Genomic DNA, 22571 nt, shown 5'->3' on the forward strand with positions numbered 1-22571 from the left:
GGGTTAGAGATCCCTGTCTTCTATAACCCCACTCCTCAAGCACACAACCCTCCTTCCTTCCACCTGATCATCCCTCAAACCTGAAGGCTTGTATCGCTGTCTGTCCTGGAGGAAATCTCACTCCAACAGTGTGTTTTGGCACAGTGTGCACTGCCCAGGGTCACATCACATGGGGACTGTGGTTTTGTATTTTAGCACAGGACAGTGAGGCTTCCAGGACCTCCCCCTTTCACAGGAGGCAGCCACAATTCCAGAAGTGTGGAGCCAGCTGGGACTGAATGCCCTCCAATTCAATCTGCAGCATCATGCTGCATGTTATTTTCCTTCTGGACCCATCACATGCATATTCCTGAAAGAGGACCTTTCTCTCCAGACAAGCTAGGCCTCCTTTGACTGACAAAAAAAGCACCTAAAATTCAGGTCCACCATTTCTCAGGCTCTGTTAGGAAATGTTTACCATTATCATGAGCCTGTCTGAAAAAAAAGTGAGCCATTTCTATTTAAGCACTTACCTGGCAACTCAGCACAGAACACACTGCCTCTGAATCCTCATGCCATGAAAACAATCACCTCAGGGCTGCAGAAAACATCCAAAGTGACTGAAAGTACCTTCAGATTGAAAGGCATTACTGGCACTTCCAGCTGGTTCAGACCTCTCATCGTGCTCCATCCCAATCCATACTGGTGTGCTTAGAAAACTGTAATGGATCTGCTGAGCCCAAACACCAAGGATTATTTGGATAATGGGGAAGAGCACACAAATGTGTGCAAGGGGTAGAGGAAAGATCAGGAAATGCTGGTGTCTGAGTGCAGCTGTGGGCCACAGATATGCAATAAACTACTGCCAAAAGGAAAACCACTTTTCCTGCCCAGGATGTATTGCAAAAGAAGTCAGGGGCATCAAGTGTGGTGAAAAAGACTCGAGTTAGACAACAAGAAAATCTCTGCAAGGGTAATGCAGACTGGGGAAGCTGCAGAATTACCTCATTAGAGCCATTCAAGCACTGGTCAGATGAATGAACACCTGTCTAGCAAGAGCCAGGTGTTTCTGATCCTGCTTTCAGGTGTGACTTCTTTAACCCCTGCCACTCCTCTGATCTTTCAGGGTGTGGGGAAAGGAGCCCAGGCAGCTGTCTGGGGCAGCTGTAAATCCCAGCCCTGGGCTGTCTCTGGGAGGACTGGAGATCTCAATAGGAAACCACCTTCTTGAGATGTCAGGACTCCTCCTGTCAATATTATTTTCCCTCTGTCCAGGCTGGGCATGAATCCTGCCTTGGAATAACTCCTGCACCTGGCTAAAACTGCTGTCAATGAAGATGTGTTTGACTCGTGGGAGGGAAAGATCAGGGAGATACAGGGGTTAACATCAGTGGGAAACACTAAAGGTACTGACACTGCTATGCAGGCAGTGCAGGCTCGTGGGCAGAGCTCACACTTCCCCTGCTCCCCTCTTTCTTTTATTAGCTACAACCCATTTCAAACCACATTCTCCAAGACCAATCAGTAAAGGGTCATAAAATATCCACAGATGTCAAAAGAAGTGTGCCACCAGTGCCTGGCACAGCAGTGGCTGGTGACGAGCAGGACCAGTGTTTGCTGGGTGCCACCTGTGCCCTGCTCAGCAGCCTGGCCACCCCTCAGCTGTCCCCCAGCCCTCTGCAGTGACACCCCCTTACTTTTGGGTCTGCTGGAGTCCTGGCTAAAACAGAGGTCTTCAGTTTTATACAACCCCCCCCTTCCTTCTTGCTCAGCTGTGAGAGGCTGGAGGATTTTCAGCCAAGCTCTTCTCTACCACCTAGTGGGAAATGGAATTTTTCGTGTCATGCTGAGCACGGATCAGAGCAGATCTCTGCTGTGATCCTGAGCAAGCCCTTTGCAGCCCATACCCACGGGGGATATCCCAAAAGGCTAAAGCAGCCCCAGAAATGGTTTCTTCCCTGACTCTCAGCAGCACCCTGGCTTAGGGGCCAGAAACACTTGTTGGGAGAAGTTGTCCCCTCCATGACTCACTGTTTCTAGTGCAATTACAGACTGTCCAAGCCTATTTTCCCATCAATCACCAAGAAAAAGGGCATCTAAATTTGCATCATCTCAATGCCTCTCAATGCAGCACTCACATGCACATACAAATAAAGCTGAATTTTCCCCTTGTGGTAGATTCCCCGTGTTTGCCTGCCTCCATCCAGCCCGGACAAGGTTTGGGCATGAGCCGCAGGGTCCCAAGCCGTGCTCGGCGATGCTCGGGGAGGAGCGGGGCTCTGGCCGAGCTCCAGCCCAGGTAATTGCAGTCTGAGCACTTCCATTCCCCTGCAGATGCAGCCGCCTTCATTTCCTGCCCTGAGCCCTGGGGAGGTGCTGCAGCGGGCTGTTAAACAGCTGCCACGTGCTGCCCACAGGGCTGGGATTTCGGCAGGATGGGGGTGGATGCTCCCAGTGGATGCTCCCAGTGGATGCTCCAAGGATGGTGACAGAAAGGCAGCAAGGGCCCTGGCTCAGGCTGCTGCTTGCCTCCACACCTCCCCACCATGGTTCTCTCTGCTCTTCTTCACACAGCCAAAATCTGGACAACACCCTCCCCTTTTCTGGGAAACACTTTTCCCCTTTCCAAGGGGAAAGCTTGGCTTTCCTCCAGCAATGGGAGGAGGCAAAGGGTTAATGTGACCAGCCAGGGAGGGTTCTCCTGGCAAACTGGAGACCCCTGCCAGTTTTATGGGGAGGGCTCATGGGGGCGGAGGGACACGGCGGGGGGAAGAGAATTTGCTTTATGGCTTTGACAGGAACTCCCATCATGGTATAATTATGGAAGCGAGAAGTCTGTGTGTAATGAAGAGCATATGCCACGTTAAAACACACATGCACAAATATTAGGCTCCCGTGGGGCTGGGGAGTGGATCAGGAAGGGGTGGGAGACCCAGCCCTCCCCCCAGTTCTCCTTGCAGATCTTCCAGCCCAGCCACAGCCAGGGCAGTGGGGATGTGGAGCAGCTGGGGAGTCTTGTTTGGGATAAAAAACATCCGGTTTAAACAACATTGAGTGGAAGGAAGACCCTCGATGCCATAAAAAAGTGGGTTCACCCTGCATTGCTTCAGACAGCCTGAGAACAAGGTTTCCTTCAACAACGATTTTTCTCCATCTCCTGCTATGATTTTTTCCCTTTCAAACTATGCTCTCACTGCTCTTCCCCCAGTGGAGAACATCTGCCCACAGCTGCCTGTGCAGGCGACCAGCCCTCCTCCTCGCCTGATCCAGCTGTGCTGGTGGGAGCAGCGGGAGCCACACGGCATCCCCAGGCAGCTCCTGGGCTGGGGAAGATGACTGCAGCCAGCACCAAGACCACCAGCTGCTGTTTGGAGCCCCCATGCCATCCCCTCCACCCCACCTGTGCTTTATAACGTGAAGCTTTCTTGGCTGAGGCATATTAATCTCTCCTTTCCTGATCTCACATGTCTTCCTTCTGCTTCACATCTCCCACTCGCTGACTTTATGGGTCCTTTTGGCTTCTTTGAGGCTATTTCTTCCTTTGCTGGTCACACACTTCCAAGATTACTTTGGTGCTTACTTTCTGCATCTGTCACCCTGCAACTCCCTGTGACACCCCTGCCCAGCAGCACACACACCTCAGCACGCTCAGCTACCCACTGTGTCCCCCAGGGAGCCATTCTGCATGACCTTCACAGGGATGGACAGAGGCTGTCCTTCACAGCTCTTAAATCCATCCCCCCACCCTACCCCTATCCATTCTTTTCCCTGATGACAGAACAGACTCTGCCTTGGAGCAGATGATCCTGGTTTTCCCCTCTCTGGACCATTTTCTCCCTGCTGGTGGTGGCTTAACTGGGATTCCCCGGCAGCCAGCCCAGTTTGCTCTTCCAACTATTTTGCCAGCAGAGCAGGAGGTGCTGGTGTTGTGTGCAGGGCTGAGGTGAGAGCTGTGCAGGAGGTGCTGTGGGCAGCAATGACACTCTCCTTGCCAAGCAGCATCCAGGGTGTCCAGCTGCAGGTCTGCCAGGGTAAGCAGGGAATGCAAGGCTAGGGAAAGCAAAAGTGATTAGCTCAACATAAGCTCTCCTTGCATCAAAGCAGGGAAAAACACTTCCCTCTGCCTCTCTGGTAGAAAGGAGAGGCGACAGGAAAAATCCCATTCCCTGTGGAAGAAGTACCAAAGGCAGAGGGGGATTATTTAAACTGGTTTCACTGAGCCTGGCAATGTGCAGGAGAAGAGAGCACATCATTTCTATTTTTCTTATCTTTCATACAGCCTTCATATAAAATACTCTTTTCATTCATCTATACATATAGCATTGTCTGTACTAAAAAAAGTAGCTGCTTTCCACCACCCATAGCTGCAGTACAGATACAGGGAAGCACAACTCCCACAGCATTGCTGGGCAGTATCAGAAGATCATCCACTCCAGGAGGAAGAGCCTGCATTTCCCAAGCATGAAAAGGGGATTCCTCCAAGACTACAGCACAGAAAATGCCTAGATGAGCGCTGCTGCCAAATGCATGTTCATTTTTGGATGTATCTGTCTCCTCACTTTATCAGTCTAAGTTCTTCCTGCGCGTTTCCCACCTGATCTGCTCTGAGTCAAAGCAATCATGAGCATTCAGTGTCAGGAGCAAAATTTTCAATTGTTGCCCTGATTTAAAGTATCCCTGCCCACAGTGGTTAGAAGTCGTTGATTCTCAGGACTCATCCTGCTCAACACTCACTACCCACGCAGCAAATCCTCCCGTCCACTGCCCCTGTTCCTGGTGAGGAGCAGAGCCATCCCCAGACAGGCCCTTCCAGCCCAGCTGTGATGCTGTGAATTCTCCAGGGCTCCTGCACACTTTTACATCCATTCTTACAGGGGAGAGCTGTCACATGGAGGTGACACAGGGGTAGTGCCAGGGCCTCCCTGGCTGGGGACAGCAGCCTCTTCCGCTGCCGTGGTCTGCTCCGCAATTCCCGTCATGCACCGTGTGCCATTCCCACGAGTGCCTGCCTGCTCCTGCCATCTGCCATGATTTATAGAAAATGGGCAGTGATTAATAGCCCAGTCAATGCCGAGTGAAGCCATTTTCTTTCATTTACCTGCTCCCTGACCTCCCTGCACAGTCCCAGACAGGGGCTGGGAAAGTGTATTAATCATGCACTTAAAATATATTTAAAGGGGGAGATTGGCTGGGAGCTCGGTGGTATTTATGGAGTAATTTTCTACAGAGGATGCAAGCTAATTGCCAGATAAAACAAATGGGCTCTTTGAAATGGAAATGAGTCACTTGGAGGTTCTCAATGTTTGGTCCTTGAGTGATGCCCCAAACCCACACTGCTCCTGGGGCTCTCTGTCACCTAGCTGAGTCCAAGTCCAGGGGCAACTGCAGCTCTCAGACAAAAAGGATGGGGGATGCCACACCAGCTCAAAGTGTGAGCATGGTGCTAAGAGGTCCTTGGCACCAGAGAGGTCTGTGCTCCCACTGTAGCATGGACACAGCACTGGGGCAGGGGGCTAAAGGGGTACAGAGAAATCCTGCCAGGCTACAGTCCCCTGAAGAGTTTCTGTGACAGAGAAAGGCTGCTGGGGAAAAAGACCTTGATTTCCTATGGCATGAGGGGTATTACTAGAGCACATGGTGGCCCCTCTGTGGCCCACAATATTAACAGCCAGTAGGCAAGCTGCAGACCATCTCCCCAGACACAAGGCAGGCTCTACACCATCTTTTGTGAGCTCCAAGCAGCAGGACTGGGGCTCCTCATCCCTCAGCAGAAGCAGACAACTTTTTGGGGGATAAACATTAGTGTCCCTTGTTTTCCCAAGCTCAGAACTAGAGCCCAGGTTCACCTCTATCCCCTGTGGCACAGAGCCATGATGCCACATCTGGGGTGGCAGAATCACAGAGCAGGTGAGGCTGGAAGGGACCATAGTGGTCACCTGGCCCAACCTCCCTGCTCCAGCAAGGCCACCCCAGAGCCACTTGGCACAGAATGGTGTCCAGACAGCTCTGGAGTATCTCAAACCTTTCCCAGGGCTCGGTCACTGCACAGCAAGGGAGTTCTTACTTGTGTTCAGGTGGAACTTCACTTTCTCTCCTTGTGTTACAGCCTCAGGGCAGCACCATGCACATCGTGTCCTGTCCAGTTTTTCATGACCTCCCAGAAATGCTGCAGTGCCATGGGCCCCCAAGGACAGCTGGGGTTGATAGCAATAAAAAGAAAATCCCCTGTCAAGCTGAACAAAATTATTGAATTATTCTCACCAGCCAGAGACCAAAGGTTTGTTGACAACTTAATTAACTGTGTTTGTAATGAATTTTTGGCCACATGCAACAGACTAATTATCAAAGCAAACATTAATCTCTTTCTAGGCACATCAAAGTATTGAGAGCACAAAATATTTACATGAGTCTCAGATAAAATTCTTTGCACTAATTCTAACATAATTAAAATTATGTTGGGGCTAAGGTAATTATGCAAGGTGCTTATGTGGCATAACAATGTAATACACAATAGTGCTTATTTTTACCTAGAGCCAATCAGCAAAATTCTCAAACAAATGTAATGTCTTTTAAATGTATTTTCAAGGGAGAGAAAACAGCACCACTTTTGAGCTCACTTAAGGCATTTTAAATGGCCCACTAAGGCTGGGTGAGATAAGCACCTACATTATTTGTACTATCTGACCTTTCCCAGCAATAACTAGACATGGGTGAAATTGGTGAGTTTTGAAAGGACCTCCCAACATTTCAGCTGTCTCTATGTAATAAGTGATGATCTGCTTTTCTTTCCTTCAAAATGCTGGATTTGATGGCTGAGAGGTGGAGCAGACTGTGTCAACCCATTATTTCCTAAGGGATGCTCTTTCCAAGAACAGGCTGCATGAAAGGAAAAGCAGAAGAGAAAGGGACTTGTCTTTTTCTGTGGTGAGGTGGGGCAGGACACCTCTGTTCTGGAGGGGGAGACTATGCCACAAGGCAAAAGTGGCTTTCCCAGATATCCCAGGCTGTAGAAACAACCTGGCCACAGTGAGCTCAGCACCTGCTGCACGTGCTTGCAGTGCACCAGCTAAATCTCTGCATGAGAAAATGACCACAAGGCAAGGGCATTCCCAGGTCCCACCTGCCATCTGTGCTGAGAGGCACTTCTACTGTCACAGGAGGTGACCTAGTTTCAGGGAACAGGTCCAGAGATGTTACCCTGCATCCCCCACCATGTCCTCCTGTCCCTGGGACCAGCACACCTGGCTGCTGTGACCGAGGGCCTCGTGGTGTGGGCCATTCAGGGAGTCCATTGTGACCCAGAAAATCCTTCAGCTGATGAGATGGAAAGTTGTTTGGATTAAAAAAAAAAAAAAAATATTAAATGCTACATCACAGAACTGCAGAGATATGGCTCCAGAGGTCCCTGACTTGCTTCATCCCTGACGTGCTTGTGCATGTCTGCCTGATGCTCTGACCCATCACCACGCTCACTCTCCAGCACTGGAGGTGAGAAGCTTGACACTTCATTCTTAAAGCTGTTAATTCTTCTCACTTGTGTGTGATCTTCCTGCCCTGCCCACCAGTGATGGGCAGAGGTGGAAACCATGGGCACAGCAGCCTCATGGATCTCATGGGCATCTCCCAGAACATCCATCTGGCACCCGATCCCCCTCCTGATCCACAGCAAGGAGGGTCACCTCCAGGTGGGTTGTACTGGGCCAGAGCCTCCAGCAGCTGTTAAAACTGCCCATTCTTAACAAAACAAGGAGCTCAGCTGGCTCCTGTCCCCCCACACTGGGTAAAGCAGCAGCAAGGCCACAGGGGCTTGTGCTACAGCACCATTCCACAGCTGCACCCAGTCCCAGCACCATCCCCACCACAGGTGTCAGGGCATGTGTTCCAATTTTGCCAGCTAAAATCAGCTCCTTTCCATGGCCTTTGGAGACATTTGCTGGAGGAAAGGCTCCCTTTGAACAGATTTCTGCCTAGGTTTAACTTCATGAATCAAATCACTTCTTGACACAAACCACCGAGGACTTGCTGGGGGTGCAAGGCCAGAGAGCAGGGTCATGTCAAGTGGCTCCAAAGGGCTGCCCAGTGTCATTCCCACAGACACACAGCTTTGAGGAACTTGTTAAGCTTTCAGCTTGATTTGCAGGCTTGAAAAAACTAACAGGTAACTTTGGAGCAACAACAAAAATTAGTCTTCCAGTATCAGCTGGTGTTACTATTCAAAAGACAACTGATTTACACCAAGAAAAAGAGAACATCACATCTCAAGATCCTCAAAAGACAGAGCTATAGAGAGACTATCTGGATTTCTTCCATCTTGGTGGGACTTAACTAGAGTTCCTCAGTAGAGAAGCCCTGCTGTTTGGCCATATGAGTAACCAACCAGCTAATGAATGATGAATCTGAGGGTGGGACAGAAGAAAGCCCAGTCATTGCATCTGTGTGCAGGGGAGAGCTGCAACAGCCTTTCCTCTCTCTGACTCCCTGGCTAGACAGTTTTGGCATTTGTTCAGCATTGGAGTAGGTGAAGCCAAGTCTAAACACTTGACAGACTCCAGTGCAGTGCTGCTCCTCAAAGTCCAATTGCCCAAAAGACAACTCTCACGTTCCTCAGGTTTCTGAGCAGCTTTGTGCTTGGGGTTTTCTTACAACCTTCAAAGCTCCTATAGGATTAGTGCTTGGCTTAACCTCTGGCAGAACTGACAGAGGCTTTAGGAGCTGGGAAGATTTTAGGGCTTTGTCCTTGGCCTCTCAGCAGAGGCCAGACCTTTATATTCAGGTCACCCTCCAGCCACAGAGTCGCTGGGGGTGCACTCTAGTAAGAGCCTGCAGAGAGGGGAGAGGAGCAGCGTGCAGATGTTACCCAACATCTGGAGCAGCTGAGATAAAAATACAGCTGCAGGGGGAGGCAAGCTCTTGAAGTACAGGGAAAAGCAGAAAACATTAGCTGCAGACTGGTATGAGTATCTTGTGCTCAGGTTGCTCTCAACAAAAAGGCAGAGTAATTTGCATTAGATGTCCAAAGACACTTGTGATAGCTGTTCAGCACACTGCCTTCTAGCTGCCTGCAAAAGGGAGTGCCCTTACTGTGGTAACTGAGCAGCTCTACATTGTTCTTAGGAGTCTTTTCATCCTCCAGATTAGGGGGTGTCAACCCCATTTCAGTGATAGAAAACAGAGACAGAGAGCTCAGGTGTCTAAAGGATGTTTATCACTGGCATAGAGGAAATTACTCAGTATCAGTGGAAAAGGTTTATGGACAGCCCTCTATATTTTAAGAAGTTGTGAGAACTCTAAAATCTGGACCAGAGCATGGAGAAGGGTAATTTTAAAATTTGTGCTTGTAATCTTTTCAATATTATCTTTTCAAGTTATGAATAATAAATATTGGTAATTAAACAGACTCCTGGCATTTTCCCACTATCTAACAGGGAACTGATCTGAAAATCTAGTGGGAGAAGGGCTTGTAAAAAATGAAATTTAAGAAAAAATAATCCTCTAACATTTTCCACTTTACAGCTACTTTTGGCCTTGTCTCAGAGGAAAACAATTTTGTGTTATTTCCAAATTATCAGTCCCATCACCCTGAAAACCATGGGGTATGTTTATTTGACTAAAAACTGCAAGAGTAGTTGGGGAGAAGGTGTGGTTCCAGCCCCTACACCAGTCCCTGCCACCAGCTGCCCCCCTTTTGAGGCCATACATAGAAAAAAAAAAAAAAAAAAAAGGGGGTCAGGGTGGGCTTCCCAACCAGGATGGACCAGATGCTGCATCTCTGGGTCCCAGGAAAATTCCCAAAAAAGTTCTCAGCCATCTGCAGGTCCTGAGGTTGCCCTGGAGCTCCTCACCTCCAGCCTTCCTCAGAGCCACCAAGTGCTGATGGCACCAAAACTGCTGCGGGGCCGGGAAGGATCTTGGCGGGCTGGGAGCAAGACAGAGCTGGAAAGGAAAGCCTAAAACTTTTCTGCCTGCTGCAGAACAGATGGAAGAATGTTCATTCCCAATTCCTTGAGCCCCTTGTGGTGAGCAAGCAAAGCTAAGGGAGGAGAAGGGATGCGACAGCAGGTGGAGCTGCGGCACCGGGAGCGGCACCGGGAGCGGCACCGGGAACACAGAGACACCCCTGGGCTCTGGGGAGATGGGTACTCCTGCTCAGCCCGGCTTTTAGCTCTCCTTCCTGGCCACACAGAAAAAAAGGGAAATGTTTGTTTCTAACCAGAGCACTGGGAGAGGGCAGGAGCGGCTGGTTTTTGCAGAAGAGGGATGCTCTGAGGTTGGGATGCAGTGTTCAGCTCCCGGCCCTGCTGCCACCACAGACTCCATCTGCAGCCCTGCCTGCATCACTCAGGGAGACCCCACTTCCAGGGAAATCGGGGAATTGCCAAGCAAATGGGCTCTGGAGCATCCCAGCTCCTACACCCCCGGTCCCCCTGGCAGCCCCCCAGGACACCCACCATCCTAACAGCGCCTGCAAAAGCTTCCAAAGGTCAGAAATGTCCTGCTTGTGACCAGAAGGGAGAGCCACAGCTTAGCTAGGGAATATGGGGATTTCTGGGGTCTGTCCCCCCTGGCACAGTTAGAATTTGCCAGCTCTGAGCCCCCTGAGCAGAGCTCTGGGGCTGGCCCCAGTGGATGTTCCCAGAGGTGCTTCCTTAGACACTTGCTTTGGTACACTATAAAACTCCCTTACAAAGTAAGTGATTACAATTAACTGAGGTTTTATAGGTGTGGAGTGCCCTTTGATGGTGTTTGGCACACAGGAAAGAATGAAATAAAAACTGATGCAAGTGTGCCAGAGCCAGCAAGACCAGGCTGACCTTGCAACAGATTCACTCATCTCCCCACCCCATGCTCAACACACCAGCACCCAGGTTGTGAGAGATTTTATAGAAGAATAAAGCAATTACTGAAGTGAAATAAGCTGACACACAGCCCTCCTTAGCTTATTTTTTAACTGTGAGAGTAACAATCAACAAAACGTCTGTGGGGGTGGGTGCATTTGACACCCTCAATGCATCCATGTCCTCCTGTGGGATTTTTCAGGAGGGCAGGGCTGGCTGACATCCCAGTGTCTGACATGGGCATACCTAAAACATTTCTAAAATAATTCAATTTAAAGATAAGCTGTATGCATGCTGTTATAGTTAACTCACTGCTCCTGCCACAACTGCAGTGCAGTTACATGTACACTATGCTGAGCTATCACACCATCCTCAGAGCCTCAGTGCAGGGCTGGGCCCACCCTGAGCTATCACAGCAGCCCTGCACACCCTGGCAAGCTTGGATGAAGCTTGGATGAAGCTGCTCTTCAGGCCAGGCCCAGGCCATCCCAATTACCATCTAATTTATGGGCTCAGGGCAGCCGAAATGGGAGAAGGTTTTTGCTCAAGGCACATGTGAGCCAACACATGATTGCAATGGCTCCTTCTCACATTCACATCTCTGGAGTGCTTCTGCCACACAACAGCAGTAGGGAACTGGCTGTTTTCTCCACGAGCATAACCACAGCCTAACATTGCACGAAACACGCAGGGACAAAAATAAAAGCCTGTTCTAACCATGTTGCAGCTATTGTTCTTCCACAGGATTTTCATCTCGTGGCAATTTCTGAGGGAGTTGAAGTCTTTGTGGTTTCTTGCATTTGGGGGGAAAAGAAGATCAAAGCACAGCACCCTCTGAGATCTGGCCTGGGCGACCCTGTCCCCAGATGACTTGGTGTCGTGTGACATTCTGTCCTGCAAAACTGGCTTCAACAAGGCAAGGCTCACGAGTGCTGGCTGCCCCACCATGGGGATGAGCAGAACAAGGTGGGTAGAGGCACCTGAGCCCTCCATGGGGTGTGGCAGAATGGACAGCTGTGTCCTGAGTGAGGGCAGCACAATGCCCTAAAAGCTCCTCCTTTGAGACTTACACCCTGCTGTATCCCACTACCATCTACCCTGGGACAGGCAATTCCTTTGCACCCCAGGTCAGCTTCCTCTCACAAAGAGAGAGAGATTTTAAAAGGTTTCTTGAAGGTAAACAGCCTGGGAAGTTGTGGGCTCTCAGGGTGGGTGCTCACAGTGCCTGCCCACCTCCAGCAGCTGTGGGCATCCAGCCCTGCACTTCCAGCAACCTCACCCACAATCTCTGATTATAGCAGGGATTTGGACCACAGACCTCCTCAGGTCCTTCCAGCCTGGTTTACCCTGCAATGCTTCTTTTGTGGTCCATGGGAGGTCACCCCAGGCCACCACTAGCTCTTCCTGTGCTCTTGCCTTAAAGGCTGAACCACCTTGTGCTCCAAACCTTGACACAGAGGCTCTGCAGGCAGATTTCTCCTAATATTTAGCTTATCCCTTCAGCCAGCTCAGCTGGTACAGATCACTGCCTGAGCTGGCACAGGATCTAGAAGAGCCCATGCATCACAGCTGACTCAAGCCCAGCCTTCACAGGATTTCTTCTATTTGAGCCAAACCAGAACAAACCCACATGACCCAGAAACATTTTGCTACAATCAACCAAAATGATGCAGAAAATCCAGGGCTTAACTCCTGAACCCCTATTTGGTTTGCAAGGCTGAAGCCTGAGGGAGCAGACATTAAAACCCTTCATACAGCAGCCTCAAGAGGCAAAGCAGAACTTTGAGCCTGGGAACTTTGATCACTTTGGTAAACAAGCAGGCAGGGATTGGGAGACTGGAGAAGGACTCCTCTAACATCCTGGTCTGCCCATAAAATGAAAGAATAGGCTGTACTTTTAAGAACTTTGCATGTTTTATGACATTATTGTCTGTAAACCTTCTTAGTTTCCTCAGTAATCAGAAAACCGACGCCTTTCATAGAAAACATGATGTACTTGCCACAAGAGCAGAGAATGAAAATTGGTCTCCTATGCAAATAGTTCAATTATAATCAAGCACTAATACTGGAAAAGGTCAGGTTCCCAAAAGGATGTATGTTTACATTATAAATAAGGAACTGGGAAGCAGGAACAATATGACAGCTTTACTGCTTGGGAGCTGTGACTTGTGACCATAAACTGCATCTTCACAAGGGGGCTCAAGGTGTGACAACTCCCAGTGGTGGCACTAAGCTGCCTTTTTTTTCTTTTTTTATTTTTTTTTTTTGTGAAAAACTGCAAAAATTCTTATTCTTTTTCACAAAATCATGAGGCTGAATCTGAGAAAAGCTGGCAGAGCTTTTATTTGGATTTGTCTTGGGTGTTTGCTTAGTTGACCTGAAATCAGCACAAACAAGTCTGAAGAAAGCAGAGTTTGTCACAAACTCCTCACTGAAGATAAAATAATATCTAAGATAGGTCCACATCATCAAGTATGAGGAGACATCAGTTCCTTGTAAATATTTTTTAACTCCTTTTTTAACTCCTTTAACTCTTATTTTTTAACTCCCCAGACATTGCTTGTTAATACAGTCTGCCTTTAAGTATTTGAACTTTCTTGGAGTAACAAAATCAAAACCACTAAATATTTTACTATTTATAAGTAATCTGTTATGAGCAAGTAATGGAGTCCTACTATAGCTTTGAATTAATGTATAACTTAAATAATGGCTAGCCTTGTGCTGGTTTACATCCAGGAAGGCTTTAGGCAAAAGCAGGGCCTGATGGGGATGGTTGAGTAATACAACAGAAAGAAAGCAAGCCTAACATAAGAAGGAAAGCAAGCTCAGTATAGAGAGTTATAAATACAAGACAGGAAATACATAAAGAAATATAAGAAAGCTTGCTGTAAAAATTCCCCCCTGTCACCTCCCAAGAGCAGCCTCAAGTTTTGAGGGCTGCAGGCTGAGCACACCATGCAGATCTCAATCCCAGCTGCAGGAAGAGGTTGGGACAGGAGATGATGTGGCACAAACAGCATGTAGGGGTAGAGCACTCACCTCAAGGAACATTAAAATGAGCTCAAGTGCCCAGCAATGAGCCATGGCTGCTCTGCCCCTCAGTGCAGAACAGCACTCTCCCAAGCCACCCAAATGCACCCTAACACACCCCTGGGTGCTCCCAGGCACAGAGCAGTACCCACATTCCTCCTGTCCCATCTCTCATGCTCAGCTCCTCAAAACACAGAGATCTTCCAGGAATGTTGTATCTGTGACAACTCATCCTGAGGAAGGCAGCAAAGCACCTGGCACAGGACATTCCTGTCCAGGGCCCTGCCCAACAGGTGGGATGTTGTCAGCTCTTTGTGGCTGCACATGCTTTGCTAAGCAAGACAGGTAGTGATTATACATGGTTCATTTTATCAGCACATTTTCAAATTGCATTATCAAAGTATTTTCCAAGCACCATTTTACAGGTGGAAAAACTGAGACACAGAAACCAAGAATCTTCACTTTTGGTATTCTTTGCTTTTGATTTACTCAGTTGGATATGTTCACTGATTTCAGTGTTTCTTTGGGGACAATCCACGTGAGGAAGAGCTGTATGTAACCAGTATCAAGTGGCAGGAGGAGCCCACAGGAGTCAGTGCCTTTAACTCCTGAATCAACTCCCCTACCCCCAATTAATCAGCATAATCACCAAATTGCCAGCTCACTAAAATCACATGAAGTATTGCAAACTTTCCTGAGCACTTCCAAAGCTGAATATAATTTCCACTTCCAGACAAATAGAACCAGACATGCAGTGCCTCCTGCCTAGGGCCAAGCTACCAACAGCACTGTTCTTTCACCTCCCCTACACAGTTCAGGGCATTTTAAGCTTTGGGAGGGTTTTGGCCCAGGTGTGTCCCTGCTCCCAAATGCACGTTCACCTTGTAGCTCAGAGTGGCTGCAAAGGCAGAAGGACCCAGATCCACCTGCCAGCTCTGAGCCTGCTCCTCTCCCAGCACACAGTGAGGTTTCAGCTTTCCCTGGGACAGGCAGGGATCAGCTGCATCAGGCACATTGGATCAGACTGGTTCTCTGCCCACATGCAAATGTCAGAAACAGAGGGAGCACACATAGACCAAAACTAGTTTATTGGAAATGTAGTCAGTGAGACAGATCTGCAAATTCAGGAAAACTCAAGCATTGAAAACACCCAGAAGAAGAAAAGGGATGGCCTGGGAGGCTGAGTAATAGAGAGTCTTTTCTCCTCAGAGTCTAAATGAGAACAAACAGACAGGGGCAAACAATATTGCTCCAGCTGAAAGAGGGATTAGGGACTGCTTCCAAGAGGAAGGAACCTCCAGTAAATCCAAAGACTCAGCAAGGATCACAGAGCAGGACCTAGGTCACTTGGTGATGTTTGTGGGTCCCCTCCAACTCAGGATGTTCTATGACTGACAGCAATTATTTACCGTGTTACATCATACAGACTTCAGCAGGGCTCTGTTTACTTCTCCTCCTCTCCTACACAACACCTAACACTGCTGTGCAGCCTTTGCCAGCTGCAGTCCCAGAGCCCCAGAGGTGGCTGCACACCAGCAGGGTGAATATCTGCACTCAGCACATTAAATGCCATTAAATGCACAGGTCTCTGTCTGTGCATTAGCCACTGCTCCAGGCTGCAAAATGACATCTGTGTGACACAGTGCCAGAGCTGCAGAGCCATTTGAGGAGCTTGAATGAAGACAAAGCACAGATGTTTTCCAAAATCCTTCAGGACATTCTGACTGTCACCAACAGCTGGGCAGGCTTTCCCATGGTAACATCACAGCAGACAGTCATGCAGAAGTAAAGGAAGAGCTGGGGTCTGAGCTGAGCTGCCAGCATTCCAGCAAGTAATGTTATTTCAGTGAGGAGCACAAATGCAGATTCTGTTTCTGAGCAGAGCAAAATCTTTCCCCACCAATTCTTTACATGGAGCTTGAATTTTCTAACGTGTCTCCCATAATAAATGAAATTATTAGTGGGATTTTTGCTACTGTATCAATAGCCTCAAATAAAAAAAAAAAAAAAAAAAAAAAAAGGAAAAGGTGGCTCTTGCCCCTGTGTCTCTGTCTGACTGCAGTCACTTGGTCTCCACATGCAGAGGGGGATCCACAGTCCATGGAGGGCCCTGTGCCACACAGAGCAGTGGGGTGCTGCTGTCAGGGTCCCTCTGGGAAGCCCAAGGAGGGGAACCTTGTGTGTGCATTAAAGCCACAGGTGCTGCAGCAGCAAAGCCGTTCTGCAATTGCTAATCTTGTTTTCTCACACCCTGCCTCTCCATCACGAAGACAAAGGCTTGCCAAGATCAGTGTGTTTGCTGAAATGAACCAAGACCTCCAAAAACTTCCTGCCAGCCTCACAATATCAGAGGAACAAAGTGGCCCCTCTCAAACAGGGCTTCAGCATTCTGAGCAATGCACAGCGCTTTGCCAGCTATTTTGAATTAGGTTGTTTCAAGAGGTGTGTAGAGGAAGGAGGGGCAGGTACTAATGGGGTTAGCCCTGTGCTTGAAGAGATGTAATTAAAGAGTGAAAGGCAAATTACATGTCAGTGCCACATATTAACACAATATATATTCAAAAGCTCAGAGGTTTCACCAATAGCAAAAAACCCAAATGTGCTTGAGGCAATACAAACCTGTATTGTCCCATTACCACAGCTTCTTTCCAACTAAGAAAAAAACATCATCGTGAGTCAGAGCAGAAGAAAGCCTTTGGGTTTGGTTTTGGGGTTTTTTTGTAATTAATCCTGCCTTGCAAACAGACAAAAATAGGAGATTGGCTGGATTTGTGGGAGAGTAACACCAGGGAACTCAGAACTGAAGACTGCACCTGAAAGCCACACTTTCTATGCTTTTCTTTCCTCCTCTTCTTCAACTGCTGTCAGCAGCATCTTAATACAAATATTCATTCAATATTAATACAAATATTTATTCGACCTAGAGTCCTCCACCACAGGCAGTGCTCTCACTGGGGTCAGTGCTGTGGAAATGTAGAAGCACAAACTAGTTCCTGACCACATGAGAGGTAAAAGCTATCCAGCATGGAAAGCTCTATTGGACACCCCAGTTCCTATGGAGCAGTCAGAAATAACCTGCATTCCTTATCTCTGGCCCATGAGATCCATAGGCAGAGCACATAGGTCCAGCAAGCAGAGCTGCTTTTCTGGCCATGCCACGTCTCTGGGGCTTGTTCCACTGTCCAAAGTGCTTCCACTCTCTGTGTTAATTGAGAAAAATGCAGGGAGTGCCTCAGGCTCCCTTTGTACCAACCTGCAAAGCAATTCAGTTACAGTTTAACTTCTGCTTGGAAATGAGGTCAAGAGGTGAAGCCCACGAGTCAAGGAGAAGTCCTGCAGCAGGCATACAGTCATTGGGTGCACCACATAAAATCAGCCATGGCATCTCTAAGCACAGCCTTATGATTCATCACGTGCACAAGCCTTTGCAGTCTGGTGAAGACAGCTATTGTCCCTGGAAATACCAGCTAAATTGGTAAGAATGTGATTTGTTGTATTCATTAGGTGCTTTCTCCTGCCAGATGTGGTACTGGGAGCACAAATTTTGACCCACAAGAAGCCAAACTGGCACATCTTGCAGGGATCTGTATGCCCTCAGCTTAAAGCCATCACTTGTTTCACTCTGCCAAGGCTTTTGGGACTCTAAAAACCTTCTAAAGCATCCAAAATACAACTTTACAGACTGTAACATCCCTATCTCTATTCTCTACAAGCAGGGAAAGCCCTGCTGTCTCTCACAAGTCTCAGAACATCTCATTCACTCTGAAAAGGACAGAAGACCTCAGAGAGCTTAGGCAGAGAGGCACCTGCTGCTGGCTTGTTGAGGGGGAAAAGCACAATGAGTGACATTGCTAGAGCAGGGCACTGCCCAGAGGAAAGCACAGCACCCACTGCACTGCAAGAGACCTGGATACAAGTGAAGCAAACAGATGTGGTGGCACTTCCACAGGGCTCCATCCAGCAGGGGACATGTGCTGTCCTTGCTCAGCTGAAAAGGGGACAACAAAAATGCTGAAGCTGTGAGTCAAGGCTTCATCTTCTATCTGATCTCACACTTCTGTCAGTCAGTATCTTAACACAATCTCAAGCTTTTCTTGGTAAACATTTCCACAGAGCAGCAGTGGTATGAGCTAACTCTTTCCATTTGCCCTTTGTATTTCCCATTCTCCCCTGAGGATATTACCAGGCACAGCATGTTTTTCTCTCTCTCCCTTCCCTGTGGTGATGGTTCTGCCCTGCCCTTCCCACCCCTCAGCCCAGTTAGACCAGTCAGTCTCCAGTCTGCCCCTGCACATCACCTTCCAGCATTTACCATGACACAACAAAAGTGCATTTCTCCAGGAAAACTCTGCCTGACCCACACCTGCCCACGAATCCTTCTCAGAATCCATTTTCCAAGCTGGGTGGATGTGATGCCTGGGGAGGCTGACCTGGAACAGAGGCCAGACAGTGTTAAAGGAGGTATTTAATAAAAGGCCTTCAAAGGATACACCTTGGGCAGGACAAGATCCCAGCCGTAGCTCTTTCCAAGATGGATGTAAAATGGATGACTGGCCATGAGTTTTCACCCCTTTTATAAGTTTTGGTCCATTTACATATTGGGGGTAATTGTCCAGTTACAGCTTCAGGTTATGAAGTCCCATCCTCCCAGATTGCTCTCCTCAATTCACTGCTGTTTGCACTTTTTGGACCTGAAGCTGCAAAGGTGTCCTTGGTTCTCAGGCTGGAAAAGGATTGTTCTGTCTAACTGAACTGAGAAGAGAACTTGCCAACACTTTATATGAAGTTCAGAGTTATATACTAATGCAGTACAGAATCTGGAAAACATGAAAGCTAAAACTTAAGGCATCAGAGATATTTCAGTAGGTTTACAATGTTCATGCAGCCTTCACCCACAAGACTGCAGAATGAGCCAACAATCCTTTGCATTTCCTGGGATCCATGGAAAAAAATGCAGATTTGACAATTATATCTGGATTTTTTACAAGATATTTCTGCACCTTTGAAGAACTATTAAGCTTGGGAATTAGCTGTCAATCTAAATAACATTTAACTGGAAGATTTCTTTCTCCACCCATCTCCAAACATCTGGGCAGATCTTCAGATGATGTAAATCCATGTAGCTGTGCTCAGTTACTCCAGCTGAGAATCTGGCACATGTCTTAGAGTTCTTCCACTATTAAAAACACATTCTTTTTTTATGTAAGCACAAATATTTATGTGATGTTCTTTGCACAGCTTTGGGCTTTTTTGGGTGCAGATTAGTGTCCCCCAAAGAGATGGGTAAGTAAAATGATTGCAGCACTCAAGCTTTATTCAATCCCTGGGCTCTCTGTTTCTTCTGATTCTTGTTTGCATCATTGTTTTAATGATGTGAAGGGTATATGACAAAATCCATGTATGGAAAAGGAACTGATGAAAGACCAAAAGCTGTTTAGAGATGAAATGCAAAGTACTTGCTGGAGTTAATACCAGCAGAGCCAAATAAGGCCAGTTGAGTTACATGGGTGCCATTGAGTTGAGAAGCAGATTTTGTGCATTTCTAAATCTTATGTGCCAGGTCACTGCACTGGAATATATCCACAACCATTGAGCTAATGGTTAGAAATAAATAGATAAATGGATCATTTACATCAGAGGATAAACTGGCCACTTATCTATATATGGAAATGTATTCACCTCCCTAAGACTACCCCACAAATTTGTCTTTAGACTTAGGTCAGACGAAATTGAATTTAAAAGCTCTGTGTCACTGTAACAGAGTTGCTCAAAGGATAAAATCCAATCTCTAACAATCTTTTGCAGCATCCCTGCCCTGTTGTCACACAGGAAGCTGGGGAAATCTTTCTTCCCCAGCTGTGAACTCTCCATCAGAAAACTTTTCTCCTGACTTTCACTGCTTTTTACATTATTTGATAGCTGTCCCTTGAATACTAGGGCAGACTTGCTTGATGACTCCTGCATCTTGACTGCAGTACATCACTGCTTTTCACAATGGTTGCTGAAACAGCTGCATGTTAACTACTACATAAATCTCCTATTTCCCCCAAACTCAGACAGTTTGGAATCTTCTGCTGTGTGACTATAGAGCTTTTCCTTCCCATCAGTCACACTAGATAAGTTATTAAAAACAGTGCTTTTAATAAATCCCAGAAAGCTATGTATTTCCTGTACATGCCTGGCTAGCAAAAAAGACTCCTTTTCAGCAGTGCCACATGCAAACCGTCCATCATCTGCCAGGAAAACTATACCTGTACTCAAAGCATCAGAAGGGAGTGAACTAAAATAAGAACCTGTGCATATTTCCTTTACCAACCAACTTCCAGCTGCTTCAGAAAATTTTCTAGGAATGAGATTTCTACGCATTTTAAAGCCCACAGGATTCCTCTGTCAGCATTAGAAAAAAATTTTATTGCAAAACCCCTCTTCATCTTGTCTTGTCTGCCTACAGAATGAGCTGGCTGAGAGACATAGTTTACTTGGTTTGTCACAACATCTGGAAGTCATAGTGACACATCCAAGCAAGGGAGAGCTGGAGACCAGCAAGTTATGGACAGAGTGAATGTGTCTGGCAGAGCCTCTCCAGACACCACAGCACCATGAGGGGACAAGGGGAGCCCAACAGGGAAATGCAGGTGCAAGAGAAGGGTAATGCAGGGACACTCATCTTCATCATGTCAAAGGTCCTGACTTCAGCTTGATTTCAGGAGAGATGGAAGTTCATACTGATCAATATGTACATTTCTGTGCAGGAGGTTAAGGGAGATATAGAGAAATGCTGTATGGAACAATTATAGAGGTAATAACTCCTAGGCTTTATTTTAACTCATCAATTGATTTAAAGAATGGTCCTCTCAGTTGGCAGGCTTTACTGCCCCAGTAGTTATGGTTGCCCTGAAATACTGGTGACAGCATCATTGCAAACAAAGCTCTGTTTGTACATGGCATTTCTTCCATAGGGGCTACCAACTGTCAGAATTTATAAATTTTCATACTGCCTCTTTCCCAGCTCAGCATCACTCCATGTGAGATGCTGCAACTTAAGCATTTCATAATGCATCACAGCACCAGCATGAACTGCAGTTCTCACTTGATTTTATCTATATTACAACTTTTAGGTAAATCTAAGGCAATCTCTATCACAATCTTTTTGCTCTTCCTTTACCCATCAACACTGTAACCCTGTTGTAGGAGGCTACTGCATTTGTCAGGGCTGATTTGTCCTTAATGAAGCCACATTGGTTGCCACTAATCACCTCCTTATTTTCCATGTGCCTTAGCCTAGTTTCCTGGTGGATGTGCTCCATGATCTTGCCAGGAGCAGAGGTGAATCTCACTGGCCTGTAGTTCCTTGGGCCTTCCTTTGTTCATTTTTTAAAAATGGGAATTATATTTCCCCTTTTCCAGTCAGTGGAAACATCACCAAACTGCCATGATATCTCAGATAAGATGGACAGTGACTTTGCCACTCCATCCACCAATTCCCTCAGAATATGCAGAGGTGTCTAATCATGTCCCAGGGACTCGTTCACCTCAAGTCACTAGAATGAGGCACCAGACTGATTTCAGGGCATTTGTATTCTGGCTAAATGTGTTTTGGGGTTCAAGTTATTTATCAACAGTTTTTAGGGTACTGGAGAAAAAATTTATTTAGGATTATGGACCAGATCCTGCCCCTGAAATGCCATCTCTGAATTAGACTGGAAAGCAGCATTTGGACAGGGGAACAACCACTCCCTGTGCAGAATTCCCTTGGAAAATGCACATTAAAGTGATTGATTTACAGTGCAAAGTTATTTCTCTATACAGCTGTGGTCACAGAAGAGCAAAGTACCTTGTTTGTGTAGGTTCTTACAGGAAGCTGATTGTTTATAAAGAGTCCACATCAGCTCCCAGAAGCTCGACAGGCAGCCTGTCTGCAGCACAGACAAGTGGCACTGCCCATCTGCTGATCCTCTATTTTGCCAAGACAACTCTGTTCTAGTAGGGAATAATTTTAATTCTTCATACCCAGAGGAAGCAAGGAGCTGTTGTAAAGGCAGATCTGGGCCCCAGCCCATGGCCCAAATTGCAAACTATAGAAATTTTAGAGGCAGTTACCCATGTCTATTATTGCACTGAATTGAATTTAGGTGGCATTTCAGGAGCCCACTTGAAGTTGAATGAGGGTGAGAAACTCAGCCTATATACTAAAAAAGTCAAAGAGTGAGTACCACATAAAATAAAATCAATTCTTTTGGTCAGATGGGTCTTAATTTGACCCAAACTGCTGTAGAGCTTTGTAGCAAACACTGTAGTTTGCAACACTGAAACACCATGCAGGTGTTTAATTTTTTTTTTGCCCTCGGCTGTTATCATCCCTCTGGAGCTGGCTCAGGCAGAACCAGGTCAGTCGGTTCCAGTCTAACCTATCACAGGGAGAGGAAGAAGGAGGGACCACTTATTTGCACTGCTAAGCAAAGCCAATCTTTCTATCACCATCTGCCCCTGCTCTTTTGCTAGGTGACTTAAAAAAAAAGTATAACTAGAAAGAAAAAAAATCCATACCCCACCCAGCCTGCCTCCACTACCTAGCTGCCCTAATCAAAGGTTAAAAATGAACTGGGGCCAATGAGATGGAAATAGAAAATAAACATGCAGAAGCATCTGAGATTTACTACTCAGATAGGACTATTTTCCATAGGATTTGACTGAGAATTCCTGGCAGAGGAATGGAAGGCAAATCTC

The sequence above is a fragment of the Oenanthe melanoleuca genome, chromosome 7 (genome assembly GCF_029582105.1).
Source record: "Oenanthe melanoleuca isolate GR-GAL-2019-014 chromosome 7, OMel1.0, whole genome shotgun sequence".
NCBI lineage: Eukaryota > Metazoa > Chordata > Aves > Passeriformes > Muscicapidae > Oenanthe > Oenanthe melanoleuca.